This window comes from Taeniopygia guttata, chromosome 4 (genome assembly GCF_048771995.1).
Source record: "Taeniopygia guttata chromosome 4, bTaeGut7.mat, whole genome shotgun sequence".
Taxonomy (NCBI): Eukaryota; Metazoa; Chordata; class Aves; order Passeriformes; family Estrildidae; genus Taeniopygia; species Taeniopygia guttata.
The window spans coordinates 72,137,359-72,150,000 of NC_133028.1; the positions used below are offsets into that span (position 1 = coordinate 72,137,359).

General features: G+C 36.2%; 1 long non-coding RNA gene across 3 annotated transcripts in view; it reads left to right on the forward strand.

Annotated features, from left to right (window-relative positions):
• The window catches only part of LOC121469831 (uncharacterized), a 127,550-nt gene that overhangs the window by 101,372 nt on the left and 13,536 nt on the right, over positions 1-12,642 (forward strand). Inside the window, exon 1 of one of the 3 annotated variants that reach the window (XR_012055861.1) lies at positions 6,324-8,135. The exons of the other annotated variants lie outside the window; for them this stretch is intronic. This is a non-coding gene — a long non-coding RNA (uncharacterized lncRNA). Of the gene's footprint in view, positions 1-6,323; positions 8,136-12,642 lie in introns of those variants that run through there. 3 annotated transcript variants of the gene reach the window in all.

Sequence of the window (12,642 nt, forward strand, 5' to 3'; positions counted from 1 at the left end):
AGTTTACCTGACTGGTGCCAGGGTCAAAGGGGCCCACCTGCACAAAGCAACCCCCACAGACTGCACGTGTGAGCAAGACAGAGCTTCTTTTCCAAGTCAAACTAAAGATTTAAATACTGAGGTTTCAATGGCATTTGAGGTTTAATTTCTTCTTCTACACTTTGCATACATACATGACAGGCAGCTTCTCCTTTAGGAGTTTAATAAAGGCTAGTTAAAAGATTTTACTACAAGCTTAAGAAAAGGTTTATATGGAGACTTACTCTGATTAAAAAAATATACATGTTCAGGTCCTAGGTGGATTGGTGAGGCTGCTATTACATCTGACATTATACAGACTATGAAACACATGTCTCATTTACTTGTCTCATTCTTCCATTGAGACATGGGAAGGTTTTCTGTTGCCTGCAGGTCTGAGCAAAAGATTCTGCACACTGCAGTAAAATTCCACCTACTACACTGCTTTTGTTTTGCTTCTTTTTATGCATTAGTTGGTTTTAATTACTAGTAGTGGCTGGGGAACCTGTGTAGGAGGCAGCTGCGAGTGAGGAGATAAAGCTCTCCTAGGTAAGACCTTTTTTTTACATGGTTACCTCATTAGCAATGGGACAAATAATAAGAGGGAGTGCCAACAACTACCAAACTGTGGTAATGTTTTATGGTAAATTTATATTGGCTTATTATTCCTTAAATCGTGAGAGAAAAGAGAAAAAAAAAACCCACTTGTGAATTGAGAAGTAAAAGATTTAAGTAGAACATTGAGTTCTGTATATAAATACACTCTACAAAATATTACAGGTCACAGCATACACTAAAGTACATTTTCATGCCCTTGACTTACATGCTGTTGGACAACTTTTCAAATTTGTCATACAACAGCAAAAAGTTAGCTATGTAATTGTTTCTTATTTACTTACCCATTATTGAAATCTTGCCCTCAATAAGCATTTTAAATCTTGTAGAAGATACTATTTTTCTTTGGAAACTATAGAAAACTGTAATTATTACTAGAAAGGCTTGAAGGCAAGTTGATTTCACAACATAAAAGCTAGCTTTAAAATGTACTAATGAAAATATGCTTTTATTTATGAAATATTTTATTTGCACATTTACACAGGCACCATGTGTGCTTGCAATTACCACATCCTTGAATGCAATGCAGAATATGTGTGTTAGACATATCCATTCTGTTCATCCTTCTACTAAAGAAATATAGACACCTTCAGACTTCAGTGCTTGAAACATTTTGTACCTAAATGGCAATATTAGATTCAAAGTCACACAGATACCATGTAAGTCTGAGGCATCACTGCACCAAGACCTACAGCCAGCTGGGGTGGTTTGGAACTCTGTTTATTAAACTTTCTCCTTGTTGTTAAAGCAAAGGTTTTGTTGTCTTCAGCTGTTCCTGTCATGCAGTCAAATTACAAGTTCTGAAGACCAGATACTCACTGTTTTGTTATAATCACTTCTGGGGAAAACAAAAATCAAAGTAAAGAAACCCAAAACCATTTCATCATGTGTATTCTAAAATTCAAAATTATTACTACTTCACTAATATTTAACACTTATTACTTGAACAACTGACAAAGGAGACAGAGGCTACTAGTCAACATAACTAATCTAAACTAGAGTTAGTCATTGCTGGACATAAGTAGAAGATATTATTGTATTCTTTCCATAAGTGTATTTTTTTCAAACTATATGAATACCTGTATGTTCTTAACACAATATTTTTTTTAACCTTTCTTATTCAAAATAGATAAATGTCACTCCATACTTACTCATGCGTTATGTCTCTGTCCATATGTGTATAAAACTAGAGAACACAGGCATTTTAATGAATGCCTTCAGATAACAGATTATGTTTGCTCTTGAGAACAGAACCCAAAATTAATTTATGTACACATACAGTGTAATGGATGTTTTAAATGCACAACATCTTTCCAATATGTTATGTGGAATAGACTCAAGAGAAAGCATTAATATAATAGGATGGACATTAAAATGTTTCATCATCTGTTCTGAATTCTTTCCCTTAACTCCTAATATGCAATGTTGAACTCTCCGAGAAAATTAATTATACTTCTCTCAAAGTGTTTTGTCTTTACTTTTCATACATTTTACTTATGCTTGGAAGATATAATGTAAAAAAATTAAAGGCCTTTCTCTTCCAGTTCCCTGTTTGAACTCTTATCTACTGATTTGCACGTGAACATTTATCCTGTGATAGAAACTTTAGCCATCAGCTTTAGCAGTACAGTAGGGATCATAACAGGTAATTTTCTTAAATATAAACTGCCAAACTTTTTAAGCATTACAGTATGCAAGAAACCTCTGCCACAGTGCATTGGGAAAAGCATCACCAGAAGGTCGAGGGAGGGGATCCTGTCCCTCTACTCAACCCTTCTGAGGCTGCATAAGGAGGGCTGTGTCCAATTCCAATGGATTCATCCTCAGGTGTGGATTCATCCTTACTGGAGATATTCAAGAACCATCTGGACACATTCCTGTACAATGTTCTTTAGGATGAGCCCACATCAGCAGGAAGGTTGGACCAGGTGCTGACCCACTGTAGTCCATTCCAACTTTAGCCAGCCTGTGATTCTGTATTCATTCAAAAATGTATGTGCACATAAACCTGAAGGAAATTGTGTAGTCAAATATTTAACAAGGAATAACTCCCCTATATTCTTGTCAATAAAACCCAACAGCAAATTTCGGTCTCTGCTTGATAACTTATATCATGTTGTAGCAGATGCATAATGTATCTGTGATCAAGCAATGTGAATTGCACCCTGATCCAGAAAAATATGTGTCATTTCTACATATTTTTCTCATTTTCTGTATCATATTACTTGCTCCTCATGTCTAACAGACTTTAGTGTTCTTGCATTAGGGCTGAACAGCTGAAACACTTGAGATTTAGGAATACAGATTGGATATTTACAATAGGCAATTCCCACATATCTGCTTGTCATTTGGTTTTATTTGCAATTCAGAAATATTTTGTCAGAAATGTTTAAGAAAATAATTACCTGGACTGGATAAACACACAACTCAATAGAAGATTATATTCTAGGTCAGTTCCAATATATCACATTTATAGCATCGTGAGGTGTCAGCAAAATAAAGGAAAAGGTAACTTCCAGAAAGGAAACCTGAACAATACACACCCCCCCCCTTTTTTTTTTTTCTTTTTTTTTTTTTTTCTAATTATAATAAAAAATAAAGCTTAATCCCTCTTTCTTTTTCCTAGATAAAATGTTCTATTTTTTCCTGTCTTCCATGCCTAACTTGTCTTAATTTAGAACATGATGGTTTCCTATGGCAGATCATTGAGGGGTTCCTGTAACAAAAGGCTCATAAATGTTCTCTCACTTTGTCTGCCCAAGTCATTAGAGCATGTCATAATTTTCTGTTTGTGAACATCAAGGTCTTTCATACCCTTTTAAGGGAAGAAAGACACAGATGATATTCATTTTCATAACATACTTTAACCTCTGATGCTGTGGGTACAAACTGTCTCCATATAAATCAATAACCCCAGACAAGAGAGTGCTGAAGGACACACACACTCAGAATCTGAAAATGAGTAAGGGAGACAGTCTTCAAAAGGAAAAGGAAAGAAACCCACACGTGACTAGGTTGAGGATGGATTCATTATTTAACAAATAAGCAGGGAGAGCTAAGAAATGTGTAGACAAGTATTTGGGCCACAAGAATATAAAGCCATAAAGTGGGTTGTATACAAATGAAAGAATTTAAGGCTTGCAGCTTAAAATTACACTTAGCAACTGGAAAAGATTTCTAGGCTTAATTTGGAGGATGTACCTCTGCTTTCCACAGAAGATGAGATTCTGTGTTGCCCATAGGGAAGTTTGCCACACAGACTGAATGTGTGACATACAAGTGTATCCTCGTGCACTCACCAGTCTGACAATTTTTTTATTTCCTTTACACCTTCTGGCTATCAGGCCAGCTGTCTTTCTGTACTACTTTCATAGCATTTCAAAATTATATGAAAGGAATAATAAAAAAAAATCCCTTATGAACTGTCAATATTGCTTTTTATCAAGAAAATACAGAGTCCAAACCTAGTAATCATTCAGTACCAATCAAGTCAGTAAAGGGTAAAGTATTAAAGACACACATCAGTAAAGGGTAAAGTATTTAAAGACATAGGAAAAATGCAACAAGCATGTCACATTTATCCTCACAGTAACTCCATTTCAGTCAATGGTGTTATACCACTCCATTACCTGCACTACCTTACAATTTTGGAGGAGTGCTTAAAACTCTCAGAAAAAAAAAAAATATTTGAAAGGATACACTTTTAAGTCCAATAAGATTTCTCTGGAAATGCAGTGTCATAAATAAAAATAATTTGAGCTTGCAAACAAACATTACTTCACAGGTTTTTCACCCCAACCATGAGGCAAAAGAGAATTAAAGAAGCTTTTGATGCTGCTGAAGTACAATAGAGAAATTTCTTCTACTGAGAAAAGGACTTGGGATATGAATTCACGAGATGATGTTCAGTGCTTCTCAGAGTTACATTTGTCTTCTTCCTTACTTGGCTTCACTAAATTATTAACTGAAACATAATCTGGCGCCAGATAACCAAACCAAGAACATTTGCTGGAAAGTGAAATGGTAAAAACAGAGAGAGGTAAAAACTGTTAGAGTTAAAACAGAGGAACACAGCTATTATGTACATCTATATGTATAAACGTGCATATTTATACATAATATGTATATTAAAAATATGCATACTGCATAGATGCATGCACACACACCCCTAGATGGGAAAAATAACAAGTGCCCACAGATGGGGAAGGACAGGTGAGCATCTACACAAGGCAGTTTTACAGCAGTATGATTACCTATTTTAATTATTTTAGCAAAAAATTACCTATTTTAAGTGATAACAGAGTCACATAAACATTCTGCACTCACAGTAAACACCGAAACACAATAAATGCAAACAAACATCTTGCTTCTGAACCAGTATTGCTAACACACCAATGTTCAGAAACCATTTCCCCCGAGTAAACAGATTTGTGCAGCGCAAACACTGTGGCAGGCTCAGATGAGTGCTGGAATGGACACTCAGATGAAGGCTGGGGATTTGTTCAAAAATTGGTAAATTTTTGACATGTGAAGTATCAGCTATTACAGGCATCAGGGACTGCTGTTGGCAATGATTGCAAACAACAGCAAAAAGCAAACCAAAAAAAGCCAACTTCAGTAGTCCTGTTTTCCCCCCTCTTCCAGGTGACAGAAAAAGCCATAATTAAATAATCTGAAATCAATATGTGTACTTGGTCACAAGGAGAAAACTATCTCTAACAGCGTAATGGTAAATCAGTTGAAATTGTGTTGAAGTATTTAAATGTGTTTGGAAACATTTGGTTTACAATATTGAAATGAATTTTGAAAATAGCTGCTGTTCAATTAGACAACCAGAAAGTACATAACAAAAGGGAAGCATTTAAAAAATGGCTCTATTTTGATAAGCTATCTGAAATCTGATTTCCACCTTACTAATTTTTTTAATAGCTTATTTTCTTCTCCTCTTCAGCAATTAGTAAAGGTTCTGTGGAAGAGGTGTTTATTCATTATTCATATGGGGCAGCATATAATACAATTCACATTTATGTTTAATGTGTTGGCAATGTAGAGCATTGATGGTGCACACAAAATATTAAACACATTTTTAACTTGTGAATTAATAAAATATTTTTGTTCAATTAAGGTGAATCTCAAGGCTCTTTATAAATCTAACCACAGGATGGACTATAGGAGAGAAAAAGTCAAATTTACAAGAAAATAGGGGAAAAAAATTAAGTGATAAAATTGGAAATAGAACAAATTCAATTAAATTCACTAAATTTTCATTGTCTTCTGTCACACACATATAGACTGATTTGTGCCAGTTTTCAGACAGATGGGTAGATGTCTATATTTCTTCCTCTAGTGCAGCTCATAATAGCCCATCACTCAAGGATTTAGGTGATGGAGAACAAGATTTATGAACAAAGCATGTAAGGTGCCTGGATTTCATACTGCCCTGTGCTTGAGTGAGAAGTTGGTGAAGTTGTTGGAGAGCCTTAGCCTTGACAATCTTTCATTTCACATAGACAAGTGCACTACTGAAGATCAGCCGTGACCTTTCTTGCACCTGATGAATGTTCTTACCACTGGGGTAGTTTCCATCCCTGTCTCTGAACCCAGAGCTCTAAACCCTCAGTTTTTGAAAGGATAATAAAAGGGAAACTAACTCCCTGGGAATTATATCACCCCTATTTTTTTTTTGCCCATCCTGACTTTTTTTTGTTTTATTCATCAGAAGTTATCAATAATAGACTCTTTTAAAATTTATTTGGACACTGTAAAAGGGAAAATGATGGGAAAATGGTTTTGGGAAAATCACTGTGTGGGTGAATCTTAAATTTTTGGGTGCTTTGACACTTGTAAGGAGGTGGTCTTGCACAGCACAGAAAGGACACTGGGGATTAGAACCTGGACTCTTCAAAATTCAAACCAGAGGAGCTGCATTAAATCAGACTTTCTAGTGCTGGGAGTGTGCTTAGATACAAACTTGACAGCAGTACTGGCAACAGCTGGAATGCTTCTATTTAAAATTATATACTATGCAGAATGGCATAGTTCTTTGATTGAATATTCTTTATAATCCCAATGTATGTGTTTGTCATAAGGTAATTATACAGTGTGAACGTCTCTCTGAGCGATGACATCGTTCTTCTAAATGTGCTCAAGCACTAAATATATTATCTGCACTTTCCTGTGTGTCTGGCTAGATTCACACACACTCACACATCTACATTAAATTCTGTCTGGTTGATACTAATTGCATTAAAAATAAAGCTAAATGGAAGTGAAAATAATTTGAAATTTCAGATGCAATCTTTTGTTTACAATATTGTTTGCTTGTTTCTTTGTGCTCAAAGATGTGTGGGAGATTCATAATTACTTATTACCCATGTACAACATTTTTTGTCATCTATTCCCTGTACTTATCAAGCAACTTATCTTAGTCCCCACAAATCTATTCTACTTCCTACACATCAATTAGAAATTGACATATACTTTAATACAGGATATTGCAATACATGTCTAAAGCAAAAAAATGAAAATATTTTTACTAATTTATTACAATTGTTTGCTTTCTAATCTAATAAATTGTTTTAAGTGACTGTGTTGCTACCCTAAGTATTACATGGACAGTGAAAGTAATGCACTCCGAGATACTAGAAAAAGTTGATCAAGGCTTCACACCATTTTTATTACTATAGCGCCTTTGCAAAGATAAGCATGCTTCATTTTAGTCATTTTTAATCAATATACAGCATGCCAGTTAAATATTTTCTATTTATTACTCTCCAGAGGCACCATAATCTACACCATAACTAAAGCTACAGTCCCCTCTGGCCAATCTTCCACTGCAAAGCAAATGTGGCAGGGGCAGAAATAGAGGACAGAGGAACTTAACAGTAGGGGGTTTATATTTCCAAGAGCAAAGCTTTGCAGGGACAGCAGAGCTCACCCTTAGACCAGACCCAGCACAGCAGGATTAGCTCTAGACCCTACAGGTGTGTCAATATTGTTTTGTTCAGCTCTAGATATAGTTGAAACTATCCACCTATCTCAAGTTCTGTATAAGGTTGGTGCTACAGATTTCATGTTTGCTTGAAAGAAATCAGTTTGCTGCTTTTTTTTTTTTTTCTAATAATTTTCATCTTTCTTTACTACAGTTCTGGACCTGTTTTCTCACAGCATATTCCAGTTCTTAAATCAGGAACTCAGTCAAGAGCCCTACCAGGACTGGAAAGCTTAAAAAGGTGCATAACCAGAAAGGAGAGCCTGAAGAAAAGAGTGTGATTTTGAGAAAAGTCTCTTGAAAGTGTCTGTGGGTTTGCCAGTAAAATTCTACTGCTCCATGTCTACCACTCCCCACTCATCTTCCCATTCCACTGTGGTTTCCGAGCCACGAACACCAAATGGAAAGAGATGAGTTACGTTGGACTCCACAGTCCCAGAGAAAGATGACATTACTGACAGATGTCTGTGTGTCTCTTTTGGAGGCTGCCAGAGCTCCTGTCCCAGCCTGGGTAAGCAGCACCTGGTCTCTGTACCAAGATTCTGCTACAGGCTTCCCAAGAACCTGCCAGGATCAGCCACAGCAGTCTGATTCCACAGTAAGAAAAACTACACAACATGTAGGTCACACACTGAAACTGAAGGGTTTACTCAGCCTAGGAGGTTGGAAATGCTATGATTAGGCTGCTTCTGACTTTCCCAGGTTTGCAGTGGGATGCCTAGAACCTAAGACAGAGCCTTGACTTCTGTTCTTTGGCAGCAATGTACTTCAAAGATCTATTGCATCACCCAAGTTCATACATAACTAAGAGCTCTTTCTTAAATCTTGGGCATCATTACCTCCGACAACTCAACCCTGGATTGCTCACTTTGCTCAGTTTTATGTTATTTATAACCTGAATGCTACAAAATTATTATTGCAATCCCCATTCAAAAGTAAATCTAGTATAAATCTCCAAATGCAGTACAGTTTTATTCTATGCTATAGGCAGCAAACAGGCAAACACTGAAACACATTGATGACATCAAACCCCTTAATTCTGTCTATTTACCTCTTTCCCTTGGTGTGAATAAGAAGCTGGTGGGTAGAAATGGGGAGCAAATACTGGGGTTTTTAGTTTGAGAATAGACAGAATTAATTCTGTCTATTTGCCTCTTTCCCTTGGTATGAATAGGAAGCTGGTGGGTAGAAATGGGGAGCAAATACTGGGGTTTTTAGTTTGAGAATGGCTGCTGGAAAGCTTGGTTTGGAAGCTTGTGTTTAAGATCATGTACCTTCTCCCTATATAGCTTAATTCTGTCTATTTGCCTCTTTCCTTTGGTGTGAATAAGAAGCTGGTGGGTAGAAATGGGGAGCAAATAGTGGGGTTTTTAGTTTGAGAATAGACAGAATTAATTCTGTCTATTTGCCTCTTTCCCTTGGTGTGAATAAGAAGCTGGTGGGTAGAAATGGGGAGCAAATACTGGGGTTTTTAGTTTGAGAATGGCTGCTGGAAAGCTTGGTTTGGAAGCTTGTGTTTAAGATCATGTACCTCCTCCCTGCTTACACCCAGCAGAATATATTTACAAAAAGTAATTCACAAGACTCTGAAAACTGAAGGCTTCAGGAGTTAAGCAGCTCTTCCTCCTCACCACGATATGATTAGCTGTCTCTGAGGAGTGAGTGACGACGTCCCTCCCACTCAGCAGCTTCCGACTGACATTTCACTAAATAGAACTTGAATCTCAAAGGGCTGATCTGTCAAGCAGCTTCAAACTAGAAAAGATCAGGCAGGTTCAGCTTCCCCCCTCAGTTACATCCTCATTTCTAATTTTCACGTTTTATGCTTCATGCAAGTGTTAATTATAAAGATGAAAGTCAACTTGCCTTCCTTCATCCATTCTTAGCACGCACACAAAATGAAAGTAGAAGTACACGTAAAATTTGCCAAAAAGCAAAAAAGCTGACTACAGCTTGTGGAAAGTAAAACAGAACTGATGGATGCAACACAGATAGTCACCATCATCATCATCATCATCATCATCCTTGTCAGATTCCTTATCTAATGTAGTAGCATTTTGTTATGCAAAATCGCTGACTTTGTTTGACCACAGCTCATGTAAAATCTGATTTTGAATTCTCTTAGATTCTTTATGAGCAGTAAAATCCTCATGGAAAACCAATTTATACTATAGTTTATAGCATCTTTGAAAGAACTATGAGTTTCATACAAACAAGAAACTTGGTGTCAAAGCCTCAAAGACAATTAATCATGATGATTTTGCATTTCTGTGAGACCCCATCACATTGAAATCATTTTGATTACATATAAAGTGATTTATGCAATAAAGAGATAAATATATGAAAGTGGCATATTTCACTGTAAAAAATGCCTTTATTTATATAGACAAGCAATTATACAGAAGACAATTAATACCCATCACATACTAATTAATTGATTAGGAAATTAAACTCCTACAGTACTGGAACAAGAACTGCACATTCCCTAGTAAGTCCAGTATTTTCAGGAAAAACACAGGACTGTGTTAGTCATCCAGAAGCTCTTTACAAACTCCAATGCAGTTTTTGTCCATAACAGATGACTATGGATTTAACATGAATTATATGATACCACTACCACTCAATAAGTATAACATTCAGCATTTACTGCAATTATCCCAAATTTAGAAGATGCTGGTTTCCTTCCCATTTCTATCTGTGGGAGAATCCAACACTACATTTTGTATTTCCTTTGATAATTTTCATAAACTCTATAATAAGAGGCATTTTGGACTAAACCTATTTGATTAATTTTTTAAAGCTCTCACTCTTTGCTGTTGAAATTGTTCCAGATGTTATAAATAATTACACATTCATTAGAGAACTAGAACCTAAACCTCAGGCTGCAAGGCTTTTCTCTGATTCTAGAACATTTTTCCTGCCTCTTATAAAAAAAAGAAAAAGAAAAAAAATAAAACTCCATCATATTCAGTTACAGAGGAAAAGTTTGTCTGTGTGGCAAGATGATGAAGGAATCTGTATCAAATTTCCTTTAATATTATCTTGTTAATATAAGACTGGCAAGACACAGCAGTCTCACTTTTTATATGCACTTGGAACCATTATGAAAATTCTCCAAAGATACAAAATTGGTACCCCAGTGCATACTGAGGTATTATTGCAACATACCAGGCCACATCCTCACTAACTTCACCCAGCACATTGATTAGAGGTGTATTTATCTCTATACCTTTGTTGTGGGATGGTGAAATAAAACACATTTTCCTAAGTCATCAAACACCTTCTCGACAAGTGATGAAAAGATTCCTAGGAAACAGCATGGTAGTATTTGGAGACAAAATATAAGATTTATTTTTTTCAGGTTGTAGTATTTCAGTTCATGTTTTAGAGTTAGGTGGACAGCTAGTTCATTTACAAAATGAAAGGTACAGGCATAATATTCTTCTTGAAGATGGAAAGGAAGCTTGAGTGGTCATATCTTGAGAACTTGAGCACTGTGAACAAAATTCTTTCTGAAATTTCTCCATGTGTGTATATATTCACCACAGAGGACAACTTGCCTTTTTAGAGTAAATCAAGACAAATAGTCTTGTCTAGTTAACCACTAAAGCAGCCTGGATTTGGGTATGGGGTTATTTTCTGAGGGAAGCAAAGAGGGTTTTAGCAAAAAATGTTCTTGCATAAAACACACATAAACAAACAACACTAGAGAAAGGAGTTTGTCTCCCTCTTTTTGTTAGTGTTATGGAAGCAGTGTCAGACCACCCTGCCACAGTCAAGCATGGAAAAGTTACCCAAATGGAATAAGCAGCATTCTAGAAAGTGCTGTAGTAGCTGGCACACAGTTTGTAAACACCTTAAATTTCTATGAGTTTATTGTCTCCATGGACTTCTCAAGGCAAAAGTGCCAAACGAAGATCTTTAGGGACTGCACAGCTTTAGATGAACCTTTACAATTTGTTGTGCTTGAACTGCACTGACTCTCCAAATATGCAATACACTGGACCAATGCTTCAGGGAATATTGGATAAAGCTGACATTTTTCCACTCCAGGAAAAAAAACTGCCTTTCTTAAAGAAGTAAAAGAAATAAGAAAAATGTCATCCCTTTATTTCACTACCTTTCTGTGTCATTAAACCAGTGCAGTACAGTACTTTGGTCTTTGCCTTTCAAAAAACAGTGTTCTGCACTTTGGCAAGGTACTGTTATCACTGAAAATAGCTAGATATTAGTGGAGGGTAAAAATTGCAGTTTGAGATTTCTTTATGCTTGAGGATATTGCATGCTGCTAACAATGTTTTGCTTTATTAAAAGGAATGTATCAACAGAAGAATTAGTGCTGACTCCCAGGATGAAATATGGGGAATTGCTGGAGTTACACATTCACTACTTCTCCATTTCCCTCATAAAACTTATCAACACCTGAAGACAATTTTTTTAACATGCTGTGTCATTCACATTATGCCCACACAAGATATGAATCATCTAAGATTAATGTAATTTTAAAGAAAATACAGTTACATTATATTAAGCCAATTTTTTTTTTTAAAAAACTATGACATGAAATATACTAAGGGGCTTAAGAAAGAAAACACCACACAAACTTACTGAACTTTTTGGCCCAAATTATTAGTCTAGGCATCCTGGTTAGAATCAATTAAATCCTCTGAGATTTGGAGAAACTCAGAATTCTATACCAAGAGCAAGCCCAAAGAAAGCAAATAGGATGAAAGCATAACCCTGTAGTATTTCTGAAAATAGGTTGGCATCTTCAGATTCTCTGAATTCCAGAAAGCAAAAGACCTCTCAAAAATTCTAATGCTACAATTTCTGAACATATCTATCCCTTAACCACAGGAATGTGTGAATCATTGCTTTGGGCAGTGGAATTTTCTTCAGCTGTCCTGCAGAGCCAAAATGTCTCACCCACACTCTATTTCTGGTCTAGCAGGTGTTCCCCACCCCAGAGTCCCCTCTGCCACTGATCCCTCACACAGCAATTCTGGTGTTTCTTGCAG